General features: G+C 39.9%; 1 long non-coding RNA gene across 1 annotated transcript; it reads left to right on the top strand.

The window, feature by feature from the left end:
• The first annotated feature begins 8,308 nt into the window (after nucleotides 1-8,308).
• On the top strand, nucleotides 8,309-8,937 carry LOC309478082. The gene is made up of 2 exons (XR_014198815.1): nucleotides 8,309-8,437; nucleotides 8,506-8,937. It is a non-coding gene; the product is annotated as an uncharacterized lncRNA (long non-coding RNA).
• The last annotated feature ends 4,572 nt before the right edge of the window (nucleotides 8,938-13,509 follow it).

Here is a 13,509-nt window from a genome sequence, read left to right as displayed (position 1 = left end):
ATAAAATAAAAATAATAAATAAATAAAACTGCCATTTATGTGCCATAAAAACTAAAAACACAGACTGAAAAAAGTCAAGGAAGAGCTTGTGCCTTTTGGAATATTAACAGTGCTCATTTGGATTAGGCTACTGAGTTACTAAAACAATCTTTGTCAAATAATACACTTGTTTCTTCACAGTTTGAACATTCTTGTTTCCATTTGTTTCATTTTAAGATCTGAGGTGAATTATCCATTGTTGCTTTTACAGCTACAAAGCTGGGAGCACTAAATTATATTCAAAGTCACATTACACGCTTTTAACATTAAATAAAGTACATAAACAGTATCTGAGATTATCATTGCCACACTGTGTTTGTTGTTCCAGCGCGACATCGCAGAAAAATAGAAACCATTTCTAAAATAGAATCATCGCAGCTGGTTAGGGCAAAAACTCTGATTAACATGGAAAATATACCTTTTATCGCATGTTGCAGTGTCGCGTGTAGTCTGCCTCAATGCCATGTTTGCTCATAGTGTTTGCTGCTATCTGAACCAAAACAATGCAGCGTGTGTGTGACGTCATGACACATTTGCAACAAGCAGAACCGATAAGCGGAATCGTTAAGCAGGCATGCTAATGGTTCTAAGGAATTGATTCATTGGTCACCGGTTCTAAGGAAGAACCGGTTCTTGGTTCCTATCCCTATCTGGGACTCATCTCACATCCATCTACAGAGGGCAGTATGAAGACAAAAGAGCCAATGCAAGAAGAGCTGCAACTCCCCAGTACCATCAGAGTCAGAAGGTCTGTCTCTCTACCAGGGATATTCTGTCAGAATCAGTCACATTATCTACTCCATATCTATCAGCTCCTCCCACTTAATTGGAATAACCACAGTTCTAATCACCTGCACCATATGTTTGCTGCACTCACACACACTTGGTCTGGTAAATGACTGTTTCAGACCTCCTTGGATCACCAACTTACTGCACTGGAGGAGTTCGAGTGTTCGAGTGATGCTCTTTTAGACTCCCCTAACTGAACTGTTTATTACCCCATTCTCAGATTCATCCTCTGCTTCATTGTTCTCTTTAAAAAGGGGTCATGAACTGCCTTTTTTCTTTTGTGCTGTTCAGAAGTCTGCCTATAATGTCAATATCAATATTATTACATAAAAATCATCATAAATTCGAAGTAATAGGCTATTTTTTGACCCCTTTAATGTATCTTCCACTTTTGTCTTTTTCCCTCGTTTTAGCTGGAATCCAGCTATTCCAGCTAACTCGTACAGTCAATTAAATTTGTACTGCTTCACTTATGTACTTAGCTGCATTCTGTATATTGCAACAGACCTGTCAATAAACCCAGACATCTTCTGCCCACCGTTGAGTCCTGTGACAAGACCAGACAGCTTAACAATTTAGCAGGGTTGGCTATACCTGTTGATACTGATCTATATTGTCCCATTGTCTGCTCCTTTGCTCTCTGCAGTGTATTTTTCCCACTTGTCTGGAATCATCATGTCCTCATCACACCTGCAATTCATTACTTATTGTTATTCTTTGTGTACTACTTGAAGGATCTACTCACCTGCATTCTGTGTACTGCCACAAACCTGTCAATAAAACTGGCCATCCAGCCCATCTTCTATGCTCCTCTAAGTCCAGTAACAGAAGACCAGACCACCTAACTACTGTAGCAGTTTAGCAGGGTCCACATCTAACCACAGAGGATTTGTTACCCTTCGGCTCTACATTGTCCCTTTAGGGAATCCCGCTTGTGTTCTCTTCTTCCACCATTTCCCATTTGATAGTCACCAATGAACCCTGGTTTCTGCAACCTTATACATCCTGGTTTTTAATTAATCTGGCTTTGCTACTTCATTGGACTTTGAGAGGTCTAGTTCCTCCTGTAGGAGTCACGGGTGCTATTGGCGTTGCACCAAGCTCTAATCTTTGATGGGAAGTGTTTTCTCATACAATACGAGTTAGCTTGTCAATGGTTTGGAAACCATTAGGAGACTATTGTTGTGGAGTAGCCATTCAGATATTAATCTTACAACTGTAGTATTGCCCAGTGGTTTATGTATGTATGCATAATATTTCTATGTAGACAAAGCATGTCTATCTATTACAGAGCCTTTGGGAAGGAGGAAACCGTGCCCGAAGGACGCATCTGAAGGACTAAACACTGACAGAAATGTCTCTGAAAACAATGGTATGGTAAATGTGGGTTTTAATTTTAATTGAATTCATGTAATGCATAGAGATTAAAGAAAGAACAAAAACTTAAAGTATTGTTAAGCCATTCATCTTACAACTGTAGTATTGCCCAGTGGTTTATTGCATGTATGCATACTATTTCTATGTAGACAAAGCATTATAAAACAATAATTTGCCTATCTTTTACAGAGCCTTTGGTAAGGAGGAAACCGTGTCCAAAGGACACATCTGAAGGACTAAACACTGACAGAAAAGTCTCTGAAAACAATGGTATGGTCAATTTGGGTTTTAAAGGGACTGTGTGTAGGAATTTCTCCCATCTAGTGGTGAAATTGTATTTTGCATTCAAACGAATAATGCTCTCCAGCGCCTCACTTTTTCAAATGCGCGTTGCATCTACGGTTGCCGTTATGTACCAAAAAGCTATGACAGGATGTCTTATAATAGCACTTCGAGTTTTTCATCGGGTGAACAGGTTTGTTATTTAAAACAAACTGAAACTTGAAACAACGAAAAAAAGAATGTTACAGTATGAACTACTGACTGTGAAAAACATTAACTATGGTAATTAGTAGTAATGCCGCCTTTACTCGTTATATTTTTTGAAGTACGTGCATTGTTAGATATCATCATCATCAGAGCCTTCTCTAACGTTACTTTACTCAATAGCTGCTATTCATCAAAGAGCCTGTTTAACTTTTAACTATAAATGTTCGACTGTCTATATAATAAAGTACACAATCAAGCAATGAAAAAAAGCTTGTAATTAAGACCGTAACATTGATTTACCTGTCGAGAAGAAAGCAGGCAACTTCAGCGTCTCTTTTGAAAGCTTTCTCCTGCGTTAGCTATCCCGACATTAACCCTTGTTTTTGTAATCTCCGGTCACGTTTCCTTTTACGGTCTATTTTGGACTTTTTCGACGACAAGGACTCCTTATCCTGTGACTCAGCATATGTATGAATGAACGGTGTATAAATAATCGTGCAGTGCAGCCTTTTAAACTTGCCGTGGCAGTGACAAGCGCCTCTCACTGCTCTGCTCCTCCGCTTCTGCTGGCTTCAGTCACGTGACGCTGGTTCTGAACGAAAACGCGTTGTGGAAACGCCTTGGCCTATTACTTTTTGTCCCTCTCTGCTATTATAGTTTTTCAAGATGGCGGAACTACATGGAAGCCTCCGTGGACCTACCCGTCCCATGTATATAAAGATAATAAATTCTTCGTTTACGAGGATTAGTCTGATCATTGGCATAGGTATTTGTACACCATTGAGGGCATATTTATGAATAAAAATATTGATTTTAGATAATAAAATACCTAAAAAGCTACACATAGTCCCTTTAATTTTAATTGAATTCATGTAATGCATATAGATTAAAGAAAGAACAAAAATATAACACTTATTTCCTAGTTCTCAACACTGTTTAATAGGTTTCATTTCACATTTGAAGTAGCAATATGGGCATACAATCCCATTTAAATTTGTGTTGGCTTACCTGTTCTTAAATACAAACACAGTCATGCTCAATTTGAGAAAACATTACTTAAAGGATTAGTTGCCTGATAATTTTTCTCACCCCGATGTTATCCAAGATATCCATGTCTTTCTTTCTTTAGTGAAAAAGAAATTAAATTATTTTTTTAAGGAAAACATTTCAGTATTTTTCTACACAGAATGGACTTTAATGGCAACCAACTATCCCAATGTTCAAAGAAGGTTCAAATGTCCATCTCAATGCAGCTTCAGAGTCTCTACACAATCCCATTCGAGAAATAAGGGTCTTATCTAGCGAAACGATCGGGCATTTTCTAAGAAAAGAAAAAAAACTATATACTTTAAGCACAATTGTTCGTGTTGCGCTGGTCTGCAACGCACCAGAAATTAAAACAAAGATGTCGGATGATTTTGAAGTTGGAGGAGAAAATGATATGGAATTTTTCGCCATTCCCTGCTTTTTTGAACCGGAGTACACAGATAAATAACTTGGATGATGTGACAGGTGACGTTTCCAAGGTGATGATGTGATTTCCAGCATTGCAGACCAGCGCAACACAAATAATTGTGCTTAAAAATTATATAAATGTTCTTTTTTTAAATTTTTTTATGACAGATCGTTTCGCTAGATAGGACCCTTATTTCTCGACTGGGATTGTGTTGAGACTCTGGAGCTGCATTGAGATGGATATTTGAACCTTCTTTGAACATTAGGATAGTTGGTTGCCATTAAAGTCCATTCTGTGTACAAAAATACTGAAATGTTTTCCTCAAACTTAATTTATTTTCCACTGAAGAAAGAAAGACATGGATATCTTGGATGACATTGGGGTAAGTAAATTATCAGGAAATTTTCATTTTGAGGTGAACTAATCCTTTAAACATATATTTATATCAGTTAAGCCAGGGAACAAGTTCTGTTTAAAAGGCACATGACTTAAAAATGGTTGTTAGTAATGCTAAGAATGTATCATCTTGTTTGTTTTTAGTCTTAAGCAGAAGAAAAAAGCGAACACCCAAAAGACCATGGACCAATGCTGAAGTGAATGCAGTAATAAGACACTTCAGATCTCACATCAGTGCTACAAAACTGGACAGTTCAAAACATCAGAGACTTTGTTAGAAACCGAGGGCTTACCTTTAAGCGGATGGAGTTTAATTAATGACAAAATTGACACTAAGTGACAATGAGTCACAATCTTCTGAAAGCAATGTTGTTGTTTTTAGAAGTAACGTTTTGTAATTCCTGTCACTAAGTGAAAATGTTCTGAATGTAAAGTTATTGTTTTTAGAAGTAATAGTTTTTTTAATTACCGTCACTGAGTGACAATGTTCTGAATATAATAGTGCTGTCAAAATCAAAATAAGTTGGATGTGACAAAGGGCTGTGGAGAAGGGGAAAGGATGGTGGATGCAGGCAGATGGGAATGTGAGGGCACAGATGGATGTTTCCAGATGTTGCTGACCCAGAGCGCAACCAGGACGATAGCCCACAGCGGACTGAATGGAGGGAACAGCCATGATGGTGATTTAAGGGGCATCATCCTTGTGACGATCGACGAACAGGCAGATGCTGGAAGAAACTCTCGTGCAGACGTAAAGCCGAGGAAGCAATGAAGTGCCGATGACCGACCGACCGACGGAGCCCCAGTGACGACCCCCAAGAAGGAAGCTGGGATCCTGAGGGCTGAAGACGAGCCATTTTGACTGAGGGCGGAGGTGACAACTGAGTGAAGGCGGAGCTAGCCAGAGCCGAAGGGGTGGAGGGTCGGAGGGCAGTGGACGGTCGGAGGGCAGTGGACGGTCGGAGGGCAGTGGACGGTCGGAGGGCAGTGGACAGCTTGCTAATCCGCAGCAGAGGCGTGCCTAGGTCCAAGGGACCCCGGCAAGGTTGAATGGCCAAAGGTCAACGCTAGAGTCGAGGGAGGAAGGAGTGCAGGAGAGCCAGGGTGACGGGTCGAGGTGAATCTGAGCACTCCAAGGCTGGAGGTGGAGCCACGGGCTCAGACCACAGGCTCAGACCTTGCAGGTCCAAGCTGGAACCTTGCCACTGAGTTACCAATGGAAGATGATGAAGACTGGGTGATAAGCACTTCAGTGGCTGATGACTGATGATGGGCATAGAGAAATCAATAGAATACAACAAAAAAACAAAGTGCTACCAACAGCAGTCAGGAGAGGTGGTGGGAGAGGGAGACTAGGTGGGGTTAGCATGACTGAAGAAGATAACTGACATAGAGGTAAGTGAACTGCTCTCCACTGATACCACCCAGTCTTCATCGTCTTCCATTGGTAACTCAGTGGCAAGGTTCCAGCTTGGACCTGCAAGGTCTGAGCCCAGCACTCCAAGGCTGGAGGTGGAGCCACGGGCTCAGACCTTGCAGGTCCAAGCTGGAACCTTGCTACTGAGTTACCAATGTAAGACGATGACAACTGGGTGGTAATCTGAGCATTTCAGTGGCTGATGACTGAGGATGGGCATAGAGAGATCAATAGAATACAATAAAAAAAACAAAGTGCTACCAACAGCAGTCAGGAGAGGTGGTGGGAGAGGGAGACTAGGTGGGGTTAGCATGACTGAAGAAGATAACTGACATAGAGGTAAGTGAACTGCTCTCCACTGATACAACCCAGTCTTCATCGTCTTCCATTGGTAACTCAGTGACAAGGTCCCAGCTTGGACCTGCAAGGTCTGAGCCTGTGGCTCCACCTCCAGCCTTGGAGTGCTGGGCTCAGACCTTGCAGGTCCAAGCTGGAACTTTGCCACTGAGTTACCAATGAAAAATGAGGAACAGTTAGTTCATGCGTTCATGACCTCAAGGCTAGATTATTATAATGCTCTACTGGGTGGTTGCCCTGCAGGCTTAATAAACAAACTACAGCTAGTTCAAAACACAGCAGCTCGAGTTCTTACCAGAACCAGGAAGTATGACCATATTAGCCCGGTTCTGTCAACACTGCACTGGCTCCCTATTAAACATCGTATACATTTTAAAATATTGCTGATTACTTACAAAGCACTAAATGCTTTAGCTCCAACAGTGCTTGAGCGAGCTCTTAACGCATTATAGTCCTTCACGTCTATTGCGTTCTCAAAATTCCGGCCAGTTGATAATACCTAGAATATCAAAATCGACTGCTGGCGGTAGATCCTTCTCGTATTTAGCACCAAAACTCTGGAACAGTCTTCCTACCATTGTCCGGGAAGCAGACACACTCTGTCAGATCAAAGCTAGACTAAAGACACATCTCTTTGACCTAGCAGTCACATAACACATTATAGACTTCTATAATTCAATGTTAGGCTGCATAGATCAGGTCATCCGGAACCGGGAACACTTCCCATAAATCCTGATGTACTCGTTACATCATAAGAAGAATGGCATCTACGCTAATTTTACTGTTTTTGTTCATCCCGAGGTTTTCCCGCAGCCTGCCGGATCCAGATCTGATGAAGGACCTGCGCCTGGACACACTCAAACACACGCACACTCCAGATCTGACGAAGGACCTGCGCCTGGACCCGATAACAACGCAGTGCTGAAGTGCCAACTAGTCTCTCCCTATGGAGGATCCCTTTACCACTCTACAGATAAAGCGTTTCAGGAAAATTTGTTTCGCGTATCTACCCCGAAGTGACAAAATAAAATAAAATTCTGTATTAAAATTTATAAGGAAAGAGCAGTACTTTGTTTAGCACAAACAGTGTATATATATATATTTGTTTGTTTGTTTGTTTATTTATTTATTTTTAACAGATTGCCTGTGATGACTGTGGGCGATGGTTCCACTTAAAGTGTGTGGGCAATCCATCCACAGAGGATGAATACAAATGTACTTCTTGCAATAAATAACTAAATTATGAAGCCATTGTTTTTGGAGTTTGTTTGTTTTTCCCTTTGGTTAAACCTACTCGAAAATCAGTCTTTCAAAATAAGCATAATTTCTTTCATAAAATGTGACATTAAAAGCACCTGTGACGTGATAATGGTTCAAATAGTCTTCTGCTAGAGGCTTGTCTGTACTAATCAAAGCCTTAATAAACATTACATTGAAATCGGTAATAACGTTTTAAATTGGAAAAGAAATAGTCTGGATTGAATTGACAGATGGGGAAAAACTTGCCAATAATAAAAATAAAATAAAAGTTTTGGAGTTTTCAGATTTAAAAACGTCAATAAAGGCTCGTTCGTTCTGCTCTCACGGACCAGATAGATTATAATATGCTTAAAGGACAATTCCGGTATTTAACACTTTAAGTCTATTTTGTAGTTTGTTTTGGATGAACAAGAGTGGTGGACAAAGAAATTTTGACAATGGTTCCTGTCGCGACTTTTTGACTATTTTAGAATTGCCCATGACCACTTTAGAATGGGAGTTCACAAACATGTCCTTAAAACAACCCTTAACGTTCGTTTTCAAAACTGTGCAACTCACCGAGTGGTTAGTGGTGTTCGTTGATGATTAAAAACAAATATATCGGCGCAATATATGATTTCAATCCGTTTATTTTTCTATAGTGGAACTATTTTTTCAGATACCTCACAACCGCGTATAAACTTCCGCTCTTCCGAAACTTCCGTTGCTCTGCTCACGCTAGCCTTCTGAGACAATAGAATCTGTCTGCATCCTGCAAGACTTCAAGTTACGCCCCTTCAAATTACGTCATTTCAAGTTACGCCCACTTCAAGTTACGCCCCTTCAAGTTACGTCATTTCAAGTTACGTCCACTTCAAGTTGCTCACTGTTTTTTTCGACTTAAAGCTGCGCTGCACAGACCGGTCGGTGTATGATATCAAAGTAGCCTACCGCGAGAGCGATAAGAGCAAACAGACACTTATGAATGCTTTTGAATCGCTCTTGCACGAGTTTAACATGAACAGAACAAACTGTTTCCCACACATAGTGCGGTGCGCCACAGAATCAACACCGGCCGCAACATATTGCGTTTCGTTATAAAAAATAAATAAAAAGTACGCTCGCTATTTAAAACACGTAGCGTATTCATTCAGCTGCATTTCCTTTCCTTGCTCTCCCTCCGTCTCTCTGTCACTCACGCGTCTCTCTCACAAGCGATTTTTTGTCTTGCCTTATTTGATCGGTAAATGATGTAGAATGTAGATGACTGCTGTGCATACGATAGGAACGAGCAGAGAGAGAGAAATCCCCGGTCGCGCGCGCGCGCGTCTTCAAACTGTCTGGCTCTCTCTCGCTCCCTCCCGCATATTAATCAAAATCAGTTGAGAATTGACACGATGGTAAAAGATCGGAAGACCGAAGTTTCACGTGGAGCATTCGGATATTTTTTTCCTGAATTACCGCTGGGTGTGAATTGTGCTAAAACAAATAAAAATTTAAATAAATAAAAATAAAACTTTATGATTATATTATTATTATTATTATTGAAGAATAATGATCTTTGGTCTTATGTATGTCATTGGTAATTCATTGTGTGTCACTGGTGTTACTGTCTTTTTTTTTTCTGTCACATGAAATAAAATATCACATGTGACATGATCATTTTACATCCATTTAATTCTGCATACACTCAAAAGTTAAGATTTAAACTAAGGATTGCATCATTAGGCTACTTGATTTTAACTGGTTTTCAAATATTTTCATCATTATAGCAAATACATGGTTGCACAAATGAACTAACATCATTCAACATACTTTTAACAAACATGATTAAAATAAATAAAACAATTTCCTTATTTGCTGAATTATTATTATTTTTCTGTACCTCTGACTACATGTGCTGAATTTTTTTTTTTGAAATAATATTTAATTAAAACCTTTAATATATTTCCAAGCTGTCATTTATGTGTATTCATAAAGTCAAAGGGTAATCTAATAATGTGGTTTAAATGTTAAACTTACGACATTACTAAATGTCTCTATACGAGCTGGCATCTTGCCGACAACATCTCATTTTGAGTTTGACATATCGTGTGGTTCTATGTGATTTGGACAACTTCAAGTTACGCCCACTTCAAGTTACGCCCACTTCCTGTTACTCCCCTCTCTTGCAGTCCGCAGACAGACCCATCTCTTCTGAGAGACAGAGAACCGAGCGAAAAGACCTAAAAGACTACAATCAAATGTAAACAGCATCCTTTCCGTTTCCGGTAGCGCAGTAATATCAACGAGCAATGTGTCCTCCAACGGAAATCAATGGATTTTACAAAATGCCAAATAAAACACGACAGAAACTGTATTTCGCTACGCTACTTGTTTTGGAACATCAACGAACACCACTAACCACTCGGTGAGTTGCACAGTTTTGAAAACGAACGTTAAGGGTTGTTTTAAGGTCATGTTTGTGCATGGCCATTGACTCCCATTCTAAAGCGGTCATGGGCAATTCTAAAATAGTCAAAAAGTCGCGACAGGAACCATTGTCAAAATGTCTTTATCCACCACTCTTGTTCTTCCAAAACGAACTACAAAATAGACTCAAAGTGTTAAATACCGGAATTGTCCTATACCATCAGATGAAATCCTGCAGGTGTCGGCGCTTTCTCCGTCCATGCAATAAATGCACATCCATGAATGAGCGCGGATTTTCTAGCGCATTTACTTGAACTTCATAGGCAATATATCTTTGGTTTAACCCATTTGAGACGCGGCCAAAATCAGAATTTAAAATGGACTGAATAAGCTCTCTACGAACTTGAGCGATGTGAAAGTGGAAAGTGAGTCGCTCGAGACTGAGTCGCCAGCTGAGGAAAGTGAGTCGCTCGCTGTGTGAGGAGGGTGAGTCGCTCGCTGTGTGAGGAGGGTGAGTCGCTCGCTGTGTGAGGAGAGTACGTAACGTTATACAGATCCACCGCTGGCATATCAGTGGGAAAGTGAGTAGCTAGGGGCTATAGTATAGTAACTTCCCACGACAAATCATTAGTCCTATTTTTGGACCTTCCGGCCCGCCATACACTACGTCCATATTGTTTTACAGTCTATGGTTCAAACAGCACGGGACACACACAGCACTGCGCGCTGTCAAAACTCCAGAGAGAGAGAGAGAGAGAGGCCCCGCCCCGGCCTTTGGACCCGGAAACCGTGTTCTCGGAGAGTGGTTACGTCACGATCAAGCCAAATAGTTCCAGAGGTTGCTAAGCAACGTGCCAGCCAACAACAAACAGACAGCCAACAACAAACAGACAGCATCGTCTTACTGAAACACAGTTTACATTATTTACACAGTTGAACGTTATAGTGATACAATTACAAACAATAGGAAACACATTGAACACACATTCAATTACACTGAACGATCAATCGTCGATATGTTACCTGAGAGAAGCGGCCGCTGCAGCGTGACAGACGCGGCTATGGCTATGAACACGACAGGTAACGTAACATTAATACAAATCAAAAGACAAGTTACCATTTAATGATACAGGCTTTATTACAGACGTTACATAATCTTATCTTATCCCTCTGATGGTCTTCGTTTGTGTTGACACTCGTTGAAATTAGCTAGGACATTGTCGGTCAGTGTTTCTGTGAAAACAAGCAGCATTTATCGGGGTTAAGACCTTTAAGCACAAAAACATCAAAAGTTATAAAGTTTTATTTAGCAAGCATGTAACCACTGATATCATAGATGGAAAAGACCATGTTCTAGCGTGATTTACCATGATATACCACATTCTAACACGATTTACCATAGTTTATCATGGTTTACCATAATTGACCCTGTTCTAGCATGATTTACCATGTTATACCACATTCTAGCATGATTTACCATAGTTTGTCATGATTTACCATGATATACCACATTCTAGCATGATTTACCATAGTTTGTCATGATTTATCATGATTTACCCTGTTCTAGCGTGATTTACCATGATATACCACATTCTAGCATGATTTACCATAGTTTGTCATGATTTACCATGTTATACCACATTCTAACATGATTTACCTTAGTTTGTCATGATTTACCCTGTTCTAGCATGATTTACCATGATATAGCCTACCACATTCTAGCATGATTTACCATAGTTTGTCATGAATTACCATGATTTACCATGTTTCTAGCGTTATTTACCATGATATACCACATTCTAACATGATTTACCATAGTTTGTCATGATTTATCATGATTTACCCTGTTCTAGCGTGATTTACCATGATATACCACATTCTAACATGATTTACCATAGTTTGTCATGATTTATCATGATTTACCCTGTTCTAGCGTGATTTACCATGATATACCACATTCTAGCATGATTTACCATAGTTTGTCATGATTTATCATGATTTACCCTGTTCTTGCATGATTTACCATGATATACCACATTCTAGCATGATTTACCACAGTTTGTCATGATTTACCATGTTTCTAGCGTGATTTACACAAACATACACAAACAAATACAAATATGTTTTCAATGTTTTTGGGATATGTTATTGTAAAATTTGTACCAACCAATAGTAAAAGCAGAAGCCTATACCAACTATTGCACCATGCTGTCACTAAACTCAATACAATAGTGTTTAGTTTGGCTACCAAATGTTCTGACAATCACAAACATGAACTTAAATGCAAAACCTGCTAATTATTAGCTGTGTCAATGTCAGCCTGTTTCCTGATGTGTAAACCTCACACTGGTTGGTTCCTCGCCTGATCTACACAGGTGTGTTTAGTCATAAGCAGTTCAGTCTCTCATGCTGTTGTGTTTTTTCCAGGAGCCTTTGACTCTCTTTATAAAGTGGGAAAGAAACTGGCATCGAAACCCCATGGCACTGTCCATGAAGGAATCCGGAAATCAGATGGCACTCAAGTATGTTGCTCTTCTGGATACAGCAAACTCTTTGCCTCTTGTTTCCTTCTGTCTCTCGAGTCCTGACAAAAACATCAGTGTTTTCAGTTTTGACCAAAACATGTTTTAAAAAAGATTGTAGATAATCATGTAAGCAACAAAGATGAGTCAGTTCACTTACGTTTGCAAATATTTTCTTTATTTTTTAGGTGATCATCAAATATGTGAAGGAGCGGCAGTTTGATTTCGACGTAAGTTGACACGATTTTATTCTTTATGAAAATTACTATTAAGAATTATTTCAAAGCATTGAAGCATCAGTTGTAAAGTACATGTAAAGTTCATTGTTTTCTAACCCACTCTTTAGTCAGGAGGTTTCAGGTTAGGAGTCAACTAACCTTTTGTCAATCTCTTCTTTCAGGTTGGGGATTCCAAACCTTATTGTCGAGAGGCAACTATAATGCGGATGGTGGAACATAGCGACCATGTCGTGAAGTTACATGATTGGTTTGGCATGGAAGATCACGACATCTTAATCATGGAACATCCAGGTGTCAGCGTAACCTTGTGTGATTTCATCAAAGAAAACAGAGGTCGTCTGACTGAAGCAGAAGCAAAACACATCATGCAGAATCTCATCGCTGCGTTTCAGCACTGCAGGGAACAGGGTGTTTGTTACGAACACATCAGCCTGAGAAAAGTACTCATCGACCCATTCACCAGGGAGATCAAGTTAGCCGGCTTTTACAGAGCACTGGCCATCAGAGAACCAAGTGAGCTTGCTTTTTGAGCACAAGTCACTGATTTATTATGCACAGGATATGGAAATAAGGGTTTTTTACTGAAAACTGAAAACGTACTCCTTACAATAGGTGATTTTGAGTCAAAAGCAGAGAGGAGAGTTCACGCTTTAATGCGAACAAATGAAGTGTTATACAGAGCGCTGAAGGGAATGGTCGAAGGAGAACGTCTTCTGAAACTTTGGCTTCGTAGGGAAAGATCACCGTTGTCCAAAGGTGAGACCAAAAACAAGAACT

Source organism: Leuciscus leuciscus (genome assembly GCF_965113295.1).
Source record: "Leuciscus leuciscus genome assembly, chromosome: 16".
In the NCBI taxonomy this organism is placed as follows: domain Eukaryota; kingdom Metazoa; phylum Chordata; class Actinopteri; order Cypriniformes; family Leuciscidae; genus Leuciscus; species Leuciscus leuciscus.
The sequence above is the reverse complement of the archived record's forward strand: the minus strand, read 5'-3'. Positions and strand labels throughout refer to the sequence as shown.